The 18,934-nt window shown below is 33.7% G+C and overlaps 1 long non-coding RNA gene across 3 annotated transcripts; it reads left to right on the top strand.

The window, feature by feature from the left end:
* The first annotated feature begins 2,610 nt into the window (after positions 1-2,610).
* LOC121450800 lies at positions 2,611-17,601 on the top strand. 3 transcript variants are annotated; one of them, XR_005974641.1, is made up of 7 exons: positions 2,611-3,610; positions 3,925-4,018; positions 4,775-4,968; positions 6,280-6,416; positions 11,844-11,967; positions 13,016-13,156; positions 14,561-17,601. It is a non-coding gene; the product is annotated as an uncharacterized LOC121450800 (long non-coding RNA). The 3 variants fall into 3 exon arrangements; XR_005974638.1 differs by having other exon boundaries at positions 2,614-3,610; positions 4,775-5,026; XR_005974640.1 differs by lacking the exon at positions 11,844-11,967 and having other exon boundaries at positions 2,613-3,610; positions 4,775-5,026.
* The last annotated feature ends 1,333 nt before the right edge of the window (positions 17,602-18,934 follow it).

The raw sequence follows: 18,934 nt of genomic DNA, 5'->3' as shown, positions 1-18,934 counted from the left end.
AGTTTTATGTATATTCAGATACTTATGCCTATATATATCATTTTTATTCAATTTTCTGAATGTATTTTACTTTTAAAATTTAAATTGTTTTTGTGTGTTAAAATGTAATGTACTAAGTCTCTAATGTGTCAAATGTATGTAGTGAATTTATATTAAAAATTTCAGGAATCGATGTTAACACATGTATTAAGAAATTGTGTTTAAAACAGTTGGCCTGTAATAGATTTTAAAATTTCTGCTGTTCTTGATATAAGTGTGATTGTCCCATGTATTTACATGTATGTGAATAGTTTTATGTACATATTAACTCATAAGTATTTATACTCAATTAAGACAATAGTCACTAAAATGAAAAATTAGAACTTTTGGTTTCACCAGAGATTATTATATGGTTTCATAAGTGGTATTATAACAGCAATTTTTTTATGTTCATTGTGAATGGTGAAATGTTAAGTAAGGGCCAACATTGCTTTTAATTGGAATTGCTGTATCATACGGTTATAGTAATCAAACACCAGGTTTCTATCAGTGAATCTTCCATGCTTCCATGCATCAGTCATGTTATTAGAAATTAAGTCAGTGAGCTACATAAGATTTGATCACCATCCCCCTGTTTACATGTTTGTGGGACTTCGTATTGTATAGTACAGACTTTCTAACTAGTCCCGTCAAATTCTCACCTTGTTTCTGTATTTGTTTTTATTCATTTTTTAAAAAAATCTGACCTCATGGTGTTTAACTACTGCTGAAATAATAGAATAACTCTAGAGTGTCTCAAATTCTTACATTTGTAGAAACACCAACAACTGCCATATGCACATGGTGTTAATACCTGTTCAGTCATAACATTAGAGGTATCATACTATTTTGTACTTAATTTATATGAGGTTTATTTGTGTGTGTATATATATATATATAGATACATTGTATATATATACAGATAGCTTTATGTATATTCAGATACTTTTGCCTATGTATATCATTTTTTCAATTTTCTGAATGAATTTTACTTTATAAATTTATAAATTCTTTTTGTGTGTTCAAATGTAATGTGCTAAGCCTTTATAATGTGTCAAATGTATGTAGTGAATTTATATTAAAATTTTCAGGACTAGATGTTAACATATGTATTAAGAAAAAATGTGTTTAAAATAGTTGGCCTGTAATAGATTTTAAAATGTATATGGTTTTAGGAAAAGAAATTATTTTTGCTGATAAAATATTCATATTTATAGATTTCATTTAGTGATGTGATCGTTCATTTGAGTGATGTTGAATTACCTAAACATTGTTAAGAAAGGACACTTATGTGTTTACATATCTCTTATAGAAATGTAAAATACAATATATATTTACAAATATGAGTGTATAGTCTACCATGATGTCTTTTCAGCTACTAAATTATGAGTGTAACTCAAGCATAAAACTTAAGGTGTCACTTTTTTGAAAATTATGTATATTGTATAAGGAGCATGTACTATCATTTTATTTTTCTGGCCACAGATATTTGTGTATATTTTTCCAAAAGATACCTCAAAATTACATAGGTATATATCCATCTGATACCTGGCAAAATGTAACATTGTAAGGAATGAGCTATTTTTATCAAACAGCTTGTATTTCTACAGGTGTAAATATCATGTAAATATCATTGTCTTTTACAATTTATATGACCAACTGATAGTTTCTAAGGGGGAAACATAGAGCTCAGTGTTTCATATTTGTTTGAATGCCAGAGTAGAAAGTTAAACACTAACATTTTCTACTCCATCCTCCTAGTAGCCTAGTTGACCTTTTTTTCTACTTTTTGTCAAATTTCATGAAGATTTTGTACTACCTCTTAGGACACTGCAAAGTTTTGTATGTGTTTCCTGGTTGCATGACAATATTCAAGACAACTTTGTAAATAATATTGAAATACAGCATTTGAAGGTCTTGTCTGTCAAGACGAACAAGAGTGCCACAGGGTATAAATTTGAGTACATCATTGGAAACCTTTGCTTTTCATTTCTGGTTGAGAACTTATCACATTTTATGTTTATTACTTATTGATGGTAGAGTAATAAGATTTAATTTAACTTTGGCTACTTATCTCAAGATAATTCATTTCCCATAGGATATAATTAAGGCTTATGGTACATGTAAGGGCATAAATCTTCATTCTGTACCTCTAGTAATGATAGACTATTAATGTAAATATTTCTTTCTAGTCCTTGTAAGAAACATCTATTAAAAGAGTTTCTTCTACCTCCTTGAATTAATACATTATTATGTTCACATTGCATAGCAGCTTTCAAGACAAGTTGTAAATAACTGATACATCTTTCCATTTGAAAAATGCATTTTCAGATGCATATTCACAACAAAAGATAAACCTGTAAATATTACATTTAGTACTACTCAGTGTATTAAGTATAAAATTCTGAGTAAGCTATTTTTGCTTGGAGAAAAATTACTTAAAGAAAACTAGATTTATTTTCATGAAAGATGTATTGTGACAAGTAATTCAAATTTTAAGTTAAGTTGAGAATTGCTAAAGGCATAGTTTCTTGATTCTAACCAAGGCACACTTGTTTTTCCTTATGTAATTAGGTAATAAGGTATTTCACATACCTTATAGTAGTAATGTGTAATGTTTGATTTTTTTAACCTGTATTCCAACTTTACAAAATAAAATAACTTTATAAAATAACTTATTTCTAGTTTGCAATCTCAGTGCAATTACTAGACACATTTTGTGATAATAAAGAGTCTATAACTTTGTAAATTTATAAATTTTGGTTTCTGAGATACGGTTTCAATACATAAAAGTTTAAAAATTGTTTAATATTTATATATTTTTCATCAGAGATTATTAACGTTGGATATCTATTGTTCCCTCTGAAGTACTTTAAGAAAAAGTAGGCTATATGATATATAAGGCAATATTAGTTACGGAGTAGAGTTCGGCTGTATGCGGAACACCAACCAGCACCTACCAAGAGAGACCATGCGCAGCTGCACATCCATTTGCGACATCCTGGGCTATCAAGGGCTATCAAGATACTGTCAGCAGAAAGTATGGAAGCAGAAGAACCGAACCCCTCCCTACAGGAACAGAAGTATAAGAATATGTATTTTATCATTTCCGTTTCTCAAATTTAATAACACAAGGCCTGTAGCTTAAGATGATTATAATATAACATTTAAAATATTGTTTTTCAATAGAAGTGGGGTTTGTGGTATTGTAATTGAAGAAAAGAACAATTTACATATAGATACATTTTAGTTTTCAAACTAAGGTATATAATTAAGAATACTAATAATACGTGGGTGATTGATTTGTTTAAGGTAGACAATGTATATCTGCTTTGAGATTGCCATCTAGAATAAATGAAAAATTTAGGCAAACAGAAAACATGTTCTCTAAAGAGAAAGGAGTAAGACTACTTCTGTCTTTGTATATTTTAAGGTCTTTGCTAATAAGCATCTTAACAACAAGAAATAGACCTTTTTTTCCCAGTAGCATTGATTGTCAACGTCCCGGGAGTGATGGGTTGCCTTATTCCAAAGTTCTGTTTTTGAACACTCGAGGATCTCATGTGACAGCAAAGAGTATTGCGTTAGCCACGTGAGTATTAAACTGATTATATTTCAAGCGATGAACCAATGAGCGAAACTGAGAAAACATTGATTGATAATGGCATTATTCCTCATGGATATGGGATGGTATAATAGATAAAGCTTTTGCATGGCACCTTCAGATAGGTTGTAGCAAGTTTTCCTATTACATATTTGTACATGGACTGTAACACAGGGTAAGAAGCATGCTAAAGTAAAATCTGAGCTAATAAACTTAGCCATTCCAATTATATAAGGAAAGACTAGATTGTTCCTTCGTTGCATGCGTTTGATTTGCTTCAGGAATCTACTTTATTTTTTCAGGAAGTCATGACGACAGACTTCTTAAATCTACGTTTGTGATCAACTTTTGGAGTTGAAGACAAATTACTTTTAAAGTGTTATCTGCAGCCTAGAGGTAAACAAGGACTTTAATTTTATTAATTTAGTACAGCAAAGTAATTTTCTTTCCAACTTTATTATTTCCACACGTTTGAATTTTCTTATTTAAAGAAATCATTTTTCCAGTGGCTGGAATCTAACCACATCACCAGTCTTCCTGATACAGTCTTATTAAAATTAACAATTATTTAATAAAATTATGACTTTATGCATGTACAGATGGGTTTGAGCTTACCTTTTTGATTAGTTTTGTGAGTTGGAAAAAACATGTTAATAATGGTCTAGAATAAATGGTGTATTAGTGAAATGTGGATACTGCTCTTATAAAGGCCCTGAATTTAGTTCTCTGAACCCATGCTTAGTAATATAGAACCATCATATACATCTACATCAAAAAACACTCAAACTTAATCTCAAATATATATGATCCAAGTATTTCTTTGGTCTCATTCTTGAGTGAACATGGCAACAAGAGCATCATGCTGGTGATCACATTATATGCAGAAACCTGAGTGACCAGGACAAGGAGAATAGATGGGGAAATGGTTCAATAAACAATGTATGATTACTTGAAAATGTTTATGCTTAACAAGGTAGCAAGTTATTGAATATACAAAATGAAAAATCTTAAGATCAATACTAATGTGCTCATCTGTGATAAGATATTTTGATTGACTAATACTCATGGGCCTAATGAATAAGAAATATGTTTTTATATAAACATAAAAATGCTTTACTTTATTGTTCTGAATTTCTTCCTTTGCGCTTTCAGGTATTCACCGAAATGGATAATCATTGTTTATACAAGATTGCTAATTGGAAAAAGGTCTAGAAGGTGTGGAATGAATGCTCTTACCAATCATTAAAATTGAACTAGCTATTTGGATGGAGACTGGAAGATGTCTTTGAAGACTTTTATATATATTTAAAGACTTTTGCTGTTTCTGATGAACTAACTCAAGAAAAGTATGATGACACTGACCTTAACTTCAGTGTTTTCGGCGCTGCTCATAATGACTGCAGGGTAATTTTGAACCTGACTGAAAGTTCAGTTATAACTGATCATAAATTTATAAAGAACTTTTACCTTGTTTTGCCTTTTCAAATGGTTTGACTTCATAGCATAGCCTGCGTTGTACTGAGCTGAAACAGTATTGTGTGAAACATTTTTAGTTACTTTATTGATTTTTTTTTTTCTACTTCTCATGTACATTAGATCCATGTATATCTTTCTTGGACCTCATTGTTTAGGTTCGCTATTGTCATTTGTAGGCTTGTTTTCATTGCTTTATGTTTAAATATCACTTATGAGACATGTAATAATTGTCTTTCTTTGTCTGGGTTACCTCATTCAAAATGTTTTCTAGCTCCATCCATTTGCCTGCATATTTCAAGATGTCATTTTTTTGTTGTTGTTGTGTAGTGCTCCATTGTGTAATTGTACCACATTTCCATTCTTTGAGGGCCATTTAGGTTGCATGAAGCTTTTTATTACCTTTAAAATTCATCAAGATTTTAATATACAGTGAGTTCTGTTACTTTGGGGAGCATTTTTTATAAATATATGAATGCATCTTTCATCTGTTGAGAGTAGCTGTTTATTTTCTATGTAGCACTGATCCTTGTAAAAATATGAACCTTAGAGCTATTTCATCGTTTCTATTTTCATGTACCATGGCAAAGTATATAAAATCTAAATTTGAATAAGTGTATTTGATCATTTACTAAAATTATAAATGTTTTAGTTAACAGTGGTATGTGAATTTGTTGTAATATATTATAAAGTGCTATTTATTAAATACCATTAAATCATCATGCTATTTCATTTATTCTTTTGAGTTTCCATACTGAGTGTCTCTTATTTATAACTTCATTTGTAAATGAGTCTGTAAACAAGTCATGTATGTCAAATAAAATACTGCATGTTTTGTATTTTCTTTGTTTTGTTACTATTTTGTACATAAATAAATACAACCATGTTCTCAAATACAATCATGTTTTCTCATGTGTCATTGGAGTCATTTTTTTTCTTTTGAAAGCATGTTTATGTTCACACCATTTTTATCTGTGTCATCCCTAATTTCTCATCAGATATTTTCCATTAGTTTTGCCCTATATTAATGTGCTAGATAAAAGTAATATTTACTTTGACTTACACTTTTACAGTCTTACAAATCAAGCATATAGAAACATAATTTGCTGCATGCCTGTTGTTATTGTCATTTATACTGTCTTACCTATTCTATTGAGTTCAGCCTCCTTTCTCTTCTTTTTCAGAATATTTCCTGTAGTCAAATTAATGTTCATACTTGTCAAGTTGGAAAAAAATGCAGCTTTAATTTTGTTTGCACCACATTTAATAGATTTAAGTAGGACAGAATAGATTAAGTTGAGTCTTCCTATACTACTTCAAGGTATGTCTTCTATCTGTAACTAAATGTTTTCATTACCATATCATATTTATGGTATATGGAATTTATTTTTACATCCTTTCCCATATTATACTGTAGTGCATGTTGGACCTCTAACCTTCAGTAATCTTCCTACCTCTGCATATCCCTGAAATTCTATTTAGTATTTCCCAGTGTTCTGATCCCGTTCCTGGAGAGGTGTCTAAGTGATTCAAAGTACCTAATGTGTTTGCAGAGTGGGTTCTAGTCCCAACTCTTAAGTTGTCTCAGGTTGTAGCTAAAGCTCCAAAATATCTATTTCCTCTCTTCTCTGTGGGAAGCTGGATTCATAGACACATATATTACAAGCAAGATTTTTGCTTGCGCAAAGCCAGTTTACTATAACTTTCCTCTGCATGAAATACTGTGGTTGCTCAGGTAGTAAATAATGGAATGTTAATTTTCCCTGTCTTGTGGATTTCCTGTGTAGTTAGCTACTGCTGCTGTGAATTCCCCGAAATAGCACCCATGATTAATCACAAAAACATTTCTCAGATATTTTCATAATTTGGTCTAATGCCCAGCATCCAAAGGCACTCAAGGTACATTGTTCAGATATCTCTATGTACAGACTGCTATATGTATGATACAAAAAGATTTTTCTGACATAAAATAGAAAAAGTGGTTGTTAATCTTAACAGTCATGTACCATGGGATTCTTTGTAGCTGGCACCCTGACTTTTTAGCTTGCATTGTTTATAGCTTTCTAAGACCATACATGGATAAGTTTTTAACACATACCACTTTCCAGCACTGAGATACATGGCTTCTGGGAGCAGCGTACTCTGCATTCAAGATCCCTCAAACTCTTTGAAAAATTATGCCAGTCTCCTTTCATGACATGTCCTGTCTTTAATGACAGACCCATTGTAGCTTTCAAACCTCTCCAGGTATTTCATAGTAAATCACAAAACAAAAATTCCATGTTTGCATTTTAGTGAAAGAGAAAGTGAGGAATTTGTCTTCCTGGAACTTTTACAGCTCTATAACATTCTACCATTACCCGGTAATTATCCTCTTCATCAGATAAATGTCAAGGCAATGTCAATTATCTAGTTATTGATGGTAGGGCATCAGAGTATATTTGTGTGATTATCTCTGAAGCAGTCTTATTTCCAGGATTGGCAAAGTTTAATTCCATGGAAGCTCTCCTCTGTACCTTTCACTTTTCAGAGAGATTCACACTGATTTCCTCTGTGTCGTATTTTTGATAGGACTGTTTCTTTAAAAGAGTTTTTTAGTAATCTTTTATGGTGAAGATGTCCCCCATCTGCTTACTTTAACATCAATTTATTTTGCCATATGCATGCATAATACCTTGTCCTTGACTGAATGCACCATATGTGAACATACCTCCTTCCAAAGATTTGTGTTCAGGGAATCAAAATCATAGTCACTTCCAAGACTGCCAAACGTCTACTTGCCAGGAAAACAGATTAATAATCAATATTTAAGGGTTGTTTCTTAATCATAAAGTCAGGAAACAGGCATATTAACACAATAAGTATAAGTAGAAAAAAGGAAAGGAAAAATATTAGAAAAGTAGTAACAACAGGGAAATGAAAGGGAGTGAAAATAACGATTTCTTGAATTTTAGAGGTAATGCTTTGCAATCAGATAATTGAATAAATATCCTGTTGTTGGAGGGTAAGGCACAAGTACTCTGAAGAACAGGTACAATGTAATTTAAATAAGAGAAAGATAGTAACGTTATAGGGGGAAAGAAAAATAAGGAAGGAAGGTAAGGAATTTGGAAGAAAGGGGAGAAAAGGAAAGAAAGAAAAAAGTATAGGTTAAAAGCAGAACAGGGACCCAGTTACTTTGGGTATTAAAGTAGATGGGGTAGGTACGGGAAAGAAAGACAGATGGATAAATAGGGTATGGAAACTGTGATATGGTCCCACTGGAGCAGGGAAAAGGTATTAGTATCCATTTCAAAATAGAAAGATTCTCCCTCCTCCAGCAACTACCCACTACCAAAAGCACTTTGGAAGGAAAGTAGCTTAAAGGCTATCTATTCATTCCGTCTGAGGTGGGATTTTGGCTGGCTTGATCTTTTGTAAGTAACCCCATCTTTCCTCATTACAAGCCCGCAATACTCTCCACAACCTTGCCTCTTACATTCTTACACAATGTCCATGAGTCTTAGTGTTGATGGTGTTAATGTACTTCTACCATGTGAAACTGAGCATCCAATGTTTTTATCCTCATATCTTTAGCATGTTAACAAGTAGTGTATCTCTCCATTAACCACTGCAAAAAAAAAAAAAAGCCACACCAACCCTTCTGGTGTAAGTTGAGGTCTCCCCAAATCTGTGGGCCTAATCATAAATATTCAAAAGGGAACTTGGTGTTATGCTTGTATAGCAAAATAACAATATCCATTTCTAACCTAGGACTTAAGACTTCTTCAACTGTGGGCATTTGAGAATTACAGAGTGACAGGCATTAAATTACCTCTAGTGGAATGGACTCCATCCATTCAGAATACAGTAGAGGAAATAGATTCATCAGTCAAAAAAATGTTAAATCCAACAAATTCTTCCCACAAAATATCCAGAAAATCTGGGACATCATTAAAAGACCAAAATAATAGGGATAGAAGTCCAGCTCAAAGGCACAGAAAATATATTAAACAAAATCATAGATGAAAACTTTCCCAGACTAAAGAAGGAAATGCTTATGAAGTACCAGAAACGTACAGAACACAATTAGATGGGACCAAAAAAAAGTCCCCTACCACATAAAAATCAAAACACTAAAGAGAATAAAGAAAGAATATTAAGAAATTTAAAGGGAAAAGGCCAAGTACCATATAAAGGCAGACCTATCAGAAGTACACCCAACTTTTCAATGGAAAATCTGAAAGTCAGACGGTCTTGGATAGATGTTCTGAAGAAACCAAGAGACCACAGATGCCGGCACAGATGACTGTACCCAGCAAAGTTTTCAATTAACAACAGACAGAGAAAACAAGATACTTTCTGTCAAAAATTTTATGTGGTATAACTAGCTAGACAATTACTGATGCATACCACTGAGTGTGTCACTAGTACAGGGCTGAGACTCCACTCACTAAATATCTCTCGCTAGTTAGAACTAGCAAAAGGCCAGAGTGTATGAAGTGCAACAATCACTTCCTTAAGTGAATTGAAGCAATTTATGTAGTAAGTCTCATTTGTCTATTTCTATGACAAATATTTGATCTTAAAAGATAGTTATTTGCGTAACAACTGCTCATGTTTCATGGTTGAGCCAGAATAAAGCAACTGTAGCACAATTCCAAATTCTAAACTGTCATATGTGACAGAGGTAGTAATCACTATTTGTACAGACGTGTTTATGACCTCCAGTTGCAGCAAGGATTATGTCGTTAGCCCTTATGAGATTCTCACTTATATTTTTGTCTTTCCTACACTACTTGTGTCCTGAAGATCAGTTTCTCATTTGCCTTATGTTCCTTGATTGGCTTTGAGAGAGGCAGAGAGAATCTCTAAAAATAATTTTAGAGATTTATTTATCCAGTCTTGTTTATTCATAGAGCTTAGGTTTAAAGAAATCAACATAGTTTTAAGATTTGTTGTAATAAATTTAATTTATTTGGATATCTGTTTGTCTATCAATGCCACAAGTATGCAAGTGTTTGAGGAGCAAAGATTTTATTGGATCCGCTGGAACTTGAGTTGGTGTGAGCTCCACAACATGGGTACAAGGAACCAAACTTGGGTCATTCAGAAGAGTAGCAAGTCTTTTCATCTCTGAGCTATCTCTCTAGCACTCAAATATGTTTTTGTTTTGTTTGTTTGCTTGTTTCGTAGATATGTAATAGATAGCTTACCTAGTATACATGAGAGCCTGGATACAATTCTTAGTTTCATGCACCTGGTAGTATAAACACATAATGTTTCATGTGCTTGTGTCTGCAGTAGCCTACATATGCATATACGTCTATTTTCCATGGCTCACAAAGAAGTATTGATAAATGGTGCCAATAAGGGTACTGTTGTGTAATAATGAAATCCCATATGGAACAAAGGTGCTATGAGACTCATTGCATATTCTTTTGCATGATCATTCAATTTTATCATATTAAGACAAAATGTTGGTTGCTATCACTTCAAGCTGAGTAGATGGGAGGCTGAGAATTCAAGTGGAATTCTATAGAAAGAAACAATCAGGAGAGGGTAATATTTCATGCTTGCAACTCTAGCACTTAGGAGGTTAAATAAGGAGGGTGAGTTTAAGTACAGCATGGCTGCTTAGTGTGTGTCTGTGGATACAAACCAATAAACAAAACTGCTAGGTTTCAGTGGATGTTTCAATGATAATCAGTGATGTCAGGCAGGAAATATTGATTATCAGTTAAGCGCACATGGTGCTCATTCACAGAACCTATGTGCTGCTTCTAGTACCCACAATGTAGCCCATACTCATCTGTAGCTTCAGTTCCAGGAGACCTTATGTACTCTCCAAGCCCTAGGCAGGCACAAGCTTGCAAGCAAAGCACTCATATGCATTAAATTGAAATAAATTACAGAAAAAAAAATTGGAAAGGAAGCTGGAGTGGTAACAGCTGATAAGAGCACTTGTTGCTATTGCAGGGGACCTAAGTTCATCTCTAAGCACCTATCTTGGATATTTTCCAATTGCTTATAACTCCAGTTGTAGGTGATCCAACACCCTTCCCTGGCATTCATGGGCAATGAACTGATGTTCACACAAGCATATAGAAAGACAGACACGTATACACAGAATTTGAAAAGTTTGAATAAATGTTGGGATCAGTGTATAGACAAATCTGCCATATATATATATATATATATATATATATATATATATATATATATTCTAAAGAATCTTTATAAAATCCTTATATAATCATTCTTGATTTAAAACAGAACACTATAAAAAGGTGACCCATATAAAAACAAACTAATATTACAAATCATGTGTAAAGTTGAAAAAATACAAAGAGCTGAATGGTGAAATCACAGTAGTTTTCACTAACCAAAGTGTTTTGATATTTAAAAAAATCAAAAATTGCAAATTACTACAAAATTGACACACTAATCAAGATTATTTTCCATTTTACCTTAATTACTATTAGAGCCTATTCTTTTTTTGTTGTTTTTTTTTTGTTTTGTTTTTTGGTTTTTCGAGACAGGGTTTCTCTGTGGCTTTGGAGCCTGTCCTGGAACTAGCTCTTGTAGACCAGGCTGGTCTCGAACTCACAGAGATCCGCCTGCCTCTGCCTCCCGAGTGCTGGGATTAAAGGTGTGTGCCAATATCGCCCGGCCTAGAGACTATTCTTATGCATCCCAGGCTGACCTTCAATGAGTTATGTAGCAAAGGATAGCCATTTAACTTTTGATTCCCCTGCCCCTACTTTAGGAGGATTCTGGGATTGCAGTCATGTATTACAGAGACAGGTCATGTGGTTCTGAGGCTCAAACTCAGAGATTCCTGTGGCTCAACAACTACTCTACCAATTGAACTATTACATCCCTAGCTAAAGGTAAACTTTTATATTTTCATCATTTAGAGCCTGGCATCATAGCCAATTCCCGTATTCCCAGTACTCCAGGAGTTGATTTAGGAGGATTACAAGAATGCAAGACCATCGTAAACTATATAACACACGTGGTATGGTGACTTCCACCTTCAATCCTAGTGTTCAGGATGCTGAGGCTGAAAAAAACACTGAGAATTCAAAGACAGTCTGAAATACATATTGAGTTCCAGTTTAGGCTAGAATATGTATAAAGTAGCAATACTAAAAAACTACATAAAATTGTAACAATTGGGTACTCTTGGATGTTGTATACGTCAGTCAACAACTTTATGGCTACATTCTTGTCATAGTATGTGCTATTTTGCTTTCATCTTTTTTACAGCTTTACTGTTTTCAATATAAGAAATAAGTCTTTAAGCTGAGGAATTTTGGTTTATGCTTACAAGTTCAAATACAGGGAGGCTTATTCAGTTCCATTTTTGATTTAATAGGCTAGGTTACATCCAGAAAAAAATAATTCATGCTTTTATATACTTTATAGCCTGTTGCTTTCATTTCAATATAAATCAGTGTTTTTATTTTTGTAGACTTTCTTCTTCGAAAGACCTCACAAGTGTCACTGCATTTATTGTATTATTATTATTATTATTATTATTATTATTATTATTATTATTATTTATTTTCAAGACAGGGTTTCTCCTTAGCTTTTGGTTCCTGTCCTGGAACTAGCTCTTGTAGACCAGGCTGGTCTCGAACTCACAGAGATCTGCCTGCCTCTGCCTCCCGAGTGCTGGGATAAAAGGCGTGCGCCACCACCACCCGGCCTTGTTGTATTATTTATAAAATTTTGTCTAATATTATATTCAATCTACTATGTTTATAATAGTTGAAGATAGCATATATGAATTTGAATTTCTTTAAACATATAAAAGATCAGATTGTGAAGTGATTTTCGGACTTAATAGAAATAAGTTTTCCTAAATTTTGATTCAGTTTTTACATGAGCATCATATGCATTTCGACTTATTTTATTTGTCTATTATTTCCGTAGAATGCAGTTTGCCTCTAATCCGGGAATAGTGTTGCACAACTGTCATCCCTAGCTCCTTACAACTCAACACAGAGAGGCTGAAGGCCTGAGGCCAGCTTGGCAACTCTGAGACCTCTTCTCCACATCTCAACAACAAAAAAGGTGATATTATAATCTTTTATCTGTATATTCAGTAAATTTAAAATTTTTAAGTCTCAATAAATGTATCAGAATAAATCAATGGTGGAAGCAGATAACAGAAGAACTGAACGATGTAAAAACATGTCTCAAAAAGATAATGGGATGTAACTTTGCTTCATATTGCACAAGGGGGGGGTTATGTTTTACGTTTAAATTACTGTTCTTAAGCCAGTAAAATTAAAATTTAAGTCAGGCAGCAATCAGGGAGACAGAGGCAGGCCAATCTCTGAATTTATGGCTAGCCTGGTGTATAGAGTGAGTTCCAGGACATCCTGGATACACAGAGAAAGTCTGTCAAAGAAATTAATCTACCATCTTTCAATTTAGCCTCAAGCAGATTGATAGGAGAAAGGGAAAAATAGCAAATTCTTTGCCAAAATATTCCACCACGGCCCCTAGCCATGGTGCCAGCATTATTCTCCCACAAAACCTCCTGATAGACCTCCATAATCCACATCACCTTCTGAACTATCATCTTCCAAACTTCAAGATACACCTTGCTTTCATTACTCAATGACTTTCCATCAAATTCTTACACATTCTTCCAAAACAAAACAGTGTAGTAAGGCCTATCACTGCAATACCTCACCCCCGGTGCCCACTTCTGTCTTAGCTGCTATTTAGTTGCTATGACAAAACATCATAAGCAAGGAGAGTTTTCAAAGATGCTGTTCCCTAGAGTCTTACTGTTTCAGAGGGTAAGTCCACGACCATCATGGCAGCCGGCAGTGACTTTTATTCAAAACACTGCACTTTGTATCAGCTAAAGTTGCAAGGAAACTTTTAGGCATTCAGAGACAATAGATATGTATTTGATTTTGTTTTTCTCAGAGCCAGGGATTCCTCTATGCATACTGGAAAGTATTTCCTTAGAATATTAATGAATATAGTACATATTTTAACCCACTAGTTGCTAACTAATAACTTATATAGGAAATGTTAGGTCCAAAAAATAGAAATAGATTAAATAGTATAGAAACTATTTATAATAAGAAATAAAAAAAGAAATGAAAATAATCATTTTTAAGGTTTATTTATTAGGTAGTTTTTGCCTGCATGTACACAGGCATGCCAGAAGAGGTCACCAGATCCCATTATAGATGGTCATGAGCCAACCTGTGGCTGCAGGGAATTGAACTCTGGATTTTTCTTGAAAGAGCAGTCAGTGCTGTTAACTTCTGAATCATCCATCTCTCTAGCCCTGATAACAATCATTTTTTATGGAGTACTTTTTATTGCCTTTAGAATTAGAAGCTGTTTTTATGGCGTTCTCGTAAAAACTCTTTGAGAATGATTTCTATCTCCTGGAAACCACATAACCTGTTATTCATTTTACTTAAAATATACATTTTTGTGCTTTCCTAGGTGGTGACCATCTTGATAAACACACCAAAAATACCTTCTGAAAAGGCTTTGTCTACAGGATCTCCCAAGTACAGTTATTAAATTGATTGTTTCTGGAGTCCCTTATCATCTCACAACTTGCACAGGAGACTTCAGTGGAATAGAAACGGTCTGCTTTGGGCAAGTAACTGACTGGAATGTTCAGTTCTTTTGCTTTCAGTACATCTCGTATTCTCATATTGTATGTTACCTATTTTCTCTTTCATATTTCACTTTTTGAGCAGAAGAGACTTTTGTGTGGGGGTTGTACAATTAATGTGCACAGATTATTTTTTTTTTTTACGATACTTCAGATGGTAACAAGGTTTTCGGAGCAATTGAGTTTACCTGCACACCAGTTTTGTTATCATTTGTGAGACGGTTTCCTCCTCCTTTAAACAAGAAATGCAGATTTTAGGCAGGCCCCAAGAAGATTCTCTTACATAATGTGTTCTCTAGAGAAGGTCCTCTGGCTGCTGCTTTACTGACGTTAATGACCTCTGTCTGGGGCAGAAGTACAAGTTTCTGTGGTTTGCCTTTTCTTCAATACCCCAACTGCAGACGTCAATGCCATTGAAACTATGAATATGTAAAGAAATGTAAGCCTTGCACTGACGAGGCGAGACATGGGGCTGCTATCTTGTAGAATGTGTGGCATCATCATTTTATCGGTATTCCCCATGTCCTTTTAGGTCACTGTATCAAAGACATTTGAATTATTACACTTGTTCCTGCTTAACCTAAGTGAAGTTAATATACAGGACTTTTTTTTAAAAAAAGTATTAGTTATTTGCTTCTAGACCATAAGTCATGCTGTTCATTGGGGAAATACTATCTGCATCTCTCAATATCTTTTAATAGTTGTTAAGTCTAAGAACACTTGCTAAGAGTTTTTAAAGTGTGTGTGCATGTATGTCTTCTTGTGAGTATGTTCATGTTCGGTATCTGCAGAGGTCAGAAATGAAAGCAGTCCCCCTAAAGCTGGAGTTTGAGGTGAGCCATGATTGCTCAACCCCCAGATATTTTAAGATTATTTACTAATTCCTTTCATTGAATGAAAGTTGGTGTGATTTACCAGCACATTGTTTAATAGGAGCCAGTAAGATGTCTCCCTGGAAAAAGAGATTTCCATCAAAGCCCCGATGTATATCTCTGGAAGCCAGGTGGGAAAGAATATAGCAGAGAACAGAATACTTAATGGATTTTTTTTTAATCTCGTAAATTTGGAGTACAACTCAAGTCTTTTTACTTAGTATATTATTGTAAGGTTTCAGCTGGATTCTTGCCCTCTTCTGTGTTTTTTAATAAGGCCCATTTAGTTTACACGCGGTGGAATCCCCTTTTTAATAGCAAAGTTAAATTAATGAATTTCAGTTAATCATGTTAACATTTGTTTCTCGTGTTCAGATTGACTTTGATTCTAATCAGACTCAGTGACAGTACATGAAACAGGGGAAAATAAAACAATTTATCAGTTTGTGTTAGGGATTACAAAACTTTTTTCTGTAAACCTCCAGATTTATGGATGCTATTGTTGCAACCAGGAATCTGTTCTTGCGGTATAATAGTACCCAGGGCTAATTCTTAAACTGCACCCCGGTAAATAGTTATGCTGAACAAACCTGGGGCCAGATTTGAACTCTAGCAGATGATTTTGATCACTTGGTGTACTGTATGGTTCATCCAGAGGCTCTTTGATAGATTTTGAAACAGAAGATACACAATGCTTTTGCTTGTACTCGATTCTGAATCGTCTCCATCAGCGGGTCTCAAGCTGTGGCTTGTGTCCCCTTTTGGTATTCAACATTCCTTTAACAGGGGTCACCTAAGACTATTGATAACAGGGATTTATATTACAATTCCTAACAGTAGCCAAATTGCAGATATGAATTAGCAACAAAAAATAATTTTATGATTGGGAGGTTACCTAAGCATGAGTAACTGCATTAAAGGGTCACATTATTAGGAAGATTGAGAAGCACTGAGCTACGTGTTCAAATATATAGTTGTTGAATGAAATACTTAAGGCTTTTGGTACTTGGCCCTTCATATTTTTTTTTTTGCAATTTTTAAAGCTAGGTGTTTTAGTACATTGAAATATCACCGTCAACAATGATTAAGGCATTCTCTGGTCGTTCATTCTTGATCTTCTAGCCGTGATGAGTTAAGCCTTCATAATATATATAGTAGTTAGTAGCTTTATTATGTTTATGTAAATTGTATGTGGCGTTTGTAGATGTATGATCTTTGTATTAATGTTTTTAAACTTTCTTTTTTAATATGGCACAGAGGTATTTCCAAACCAGTAGTTTAAGTTTGCAAAAACATGCTTTGCTCTATATGTGATATTGTTGATGAGATTGTACATAATTATATCACTATGAAAATATTGTGATAATATTATATCATCATCTATGGTTTCTGTCAATGTTGTGAAATTGCTCTTAAAGGTTATCCGGGCTAAGCCAGAGAAGTGGTGTCATGACAGTGCTAATTTTCATAAATGTGTTTACTATGTTTCAAAAACATTTAAATCATAGTCAATCTAATCAGTGAAATCGTGTTTTTAAAAACCTAAGCCTACTTTAAATGTTAAGTGGCCAAGATCTTACAAAAATAAGTACTTTTTTTAGATGTAAAAAAAACTCTAAATGTCTCCAAATTTTCCACTTCCTCCTAAATCCCTTGAGTATATACTATGGTAATGAGCTTTTTCTTTCTCTTTTATTTTGATAAAATTTTGGGGCTGTATGCTCTTTATCTAGTCTTCCTCTCTGCTGTCCTCTCACTCACCGTTTCCTTCCCTTTCTTCTCATCCTATTTCTGTTTATTTATGTCATGTAGTTCTCTGAGCTACATATTAGCTGCAGATATGATCTCCTAATTGTCCAATATTTTTTGTGCGTGTGTGTTCCTTTAAACCTGACTTAAAATTTAAGAACTCTGATGTGTTAGTTTTGCTTTATCATATTGCATTGTATTATACTAATTATATTATTATATTAATTATATCATAAAACTAATTTTTAAATTAACTGAATTATAAAAATAAATAAGTAAAATTGATAAAACTAATTATATATATAAATTATAAATTTATAGATTTAAAATTTATAATTTATAAATTATAAAATTATAGATATAGATTATATATATATATGTTGTTTTGAGACAAGATATCCGTATGTAGATCAGACTTCCCTTGTACTTTGTACTCACAGAGCTCCACTGAGCATGCTCTGCTTTTATATTGCTGGATTTAGAGGCTTTCATCACAATACCTAGTTGGTCCATTTCTTTAAATTAGAAGGTTTTTTGCGACTGTTTATCTTATTTTTTTTTTATTTAGTTGGTTTTGCTTGTTTTGCTTGTTTCAGTTTTTGTTCTTTTTTTGAGACAAGGTTTCTCTGAGCAGCCTTGGCTGTCATGGAGCACTCTTTGTAGACCAGGCTAGCCTAGAATTCACAGAGATCCATCTGTCTCTGCTTCTGGAGTGCTGGGATTAAAGGTGGGTATGCCCATTGCCCAGCCATTACTATTCTATCTCCTTGTTTATTTTCAGTTTCTTAACCTATTTATCTCTTCTTAGTTTAACTTTGGTGGTTTGGAGATATCTAGAAATTCACCCAATTGTTATAGAGTTTCTAACATAATAAAACATATGGGGCTTTTCGTTCTGCTGTTTTTATTTTTCTATTTAAATTTTTTTAATTTTACACACTAGCCCCAGTTCCCTCTCCTTCCACTTCTCCTACCCCACCTCCGCCATCCACTCCTCAAAGGAAGTAAGGCCTCACTTGGGGAGTCAACAAAGTCTGGTATACCAGGTTGAGGCAGGAACAAGCCTCTACTCCCCACCCCCATATCAACATAAAACAAAAACCAACAAAACAACCATAAACAAAAAACAAAACCTTAAGTATTTCAGAGGATTGTATGTATGTATGTATAACAACAATGAATGACAAAAAAGTTTATGAATATTGAAAATAGCAAAGGAGGTTTGTGGAAAGACCTTTGAAAGGAAGGAGTAAATGATGTAATTATACTATAATCTCAAAATATTAGTAAAAGAGGTTAAAGGAAGAAGTGCAAAGCCATTTTTCCAAGGTTAGCTGACATTGACAACAGTGTCTATGTGATCATGACTTAGAATAAAGCTCGGGAACTATGGGCCATTACCACATGCCAGCAGACACTAAAACACCATATTAATATGTGTAGACTATTTAAATCACACTAGAGTTGCCTTGCTATCCATACCTTTCACACTTTCACATATTCACACACAGTTTTAATTACATGGAGTTATGCTTGAGAATTTCTTAAGCCAGACCAGAAAGAGGTTTAATTGTA

This window comes from Microtus oregoni, unplaced genomic scaffold (genome assembly GCF_018167655.1).
Source record: "Microtus oregoni isolate MIOR12 unplaced genomic scaffold, Mior012 000000F_ref0000247, whole genome shotgun sequence".
Taxonomy (NCBI): domain Eukaryota; kingdom Metazoa; phylum Chordata; class Mammalia; order Rodentia; family Cricetidae; genus Microtus; species Microtus oregoni.
Note: the sequence above shows the minus strand (reverse complement) of the source record. Positions and strands in the feature narration are given on the sequence as shown.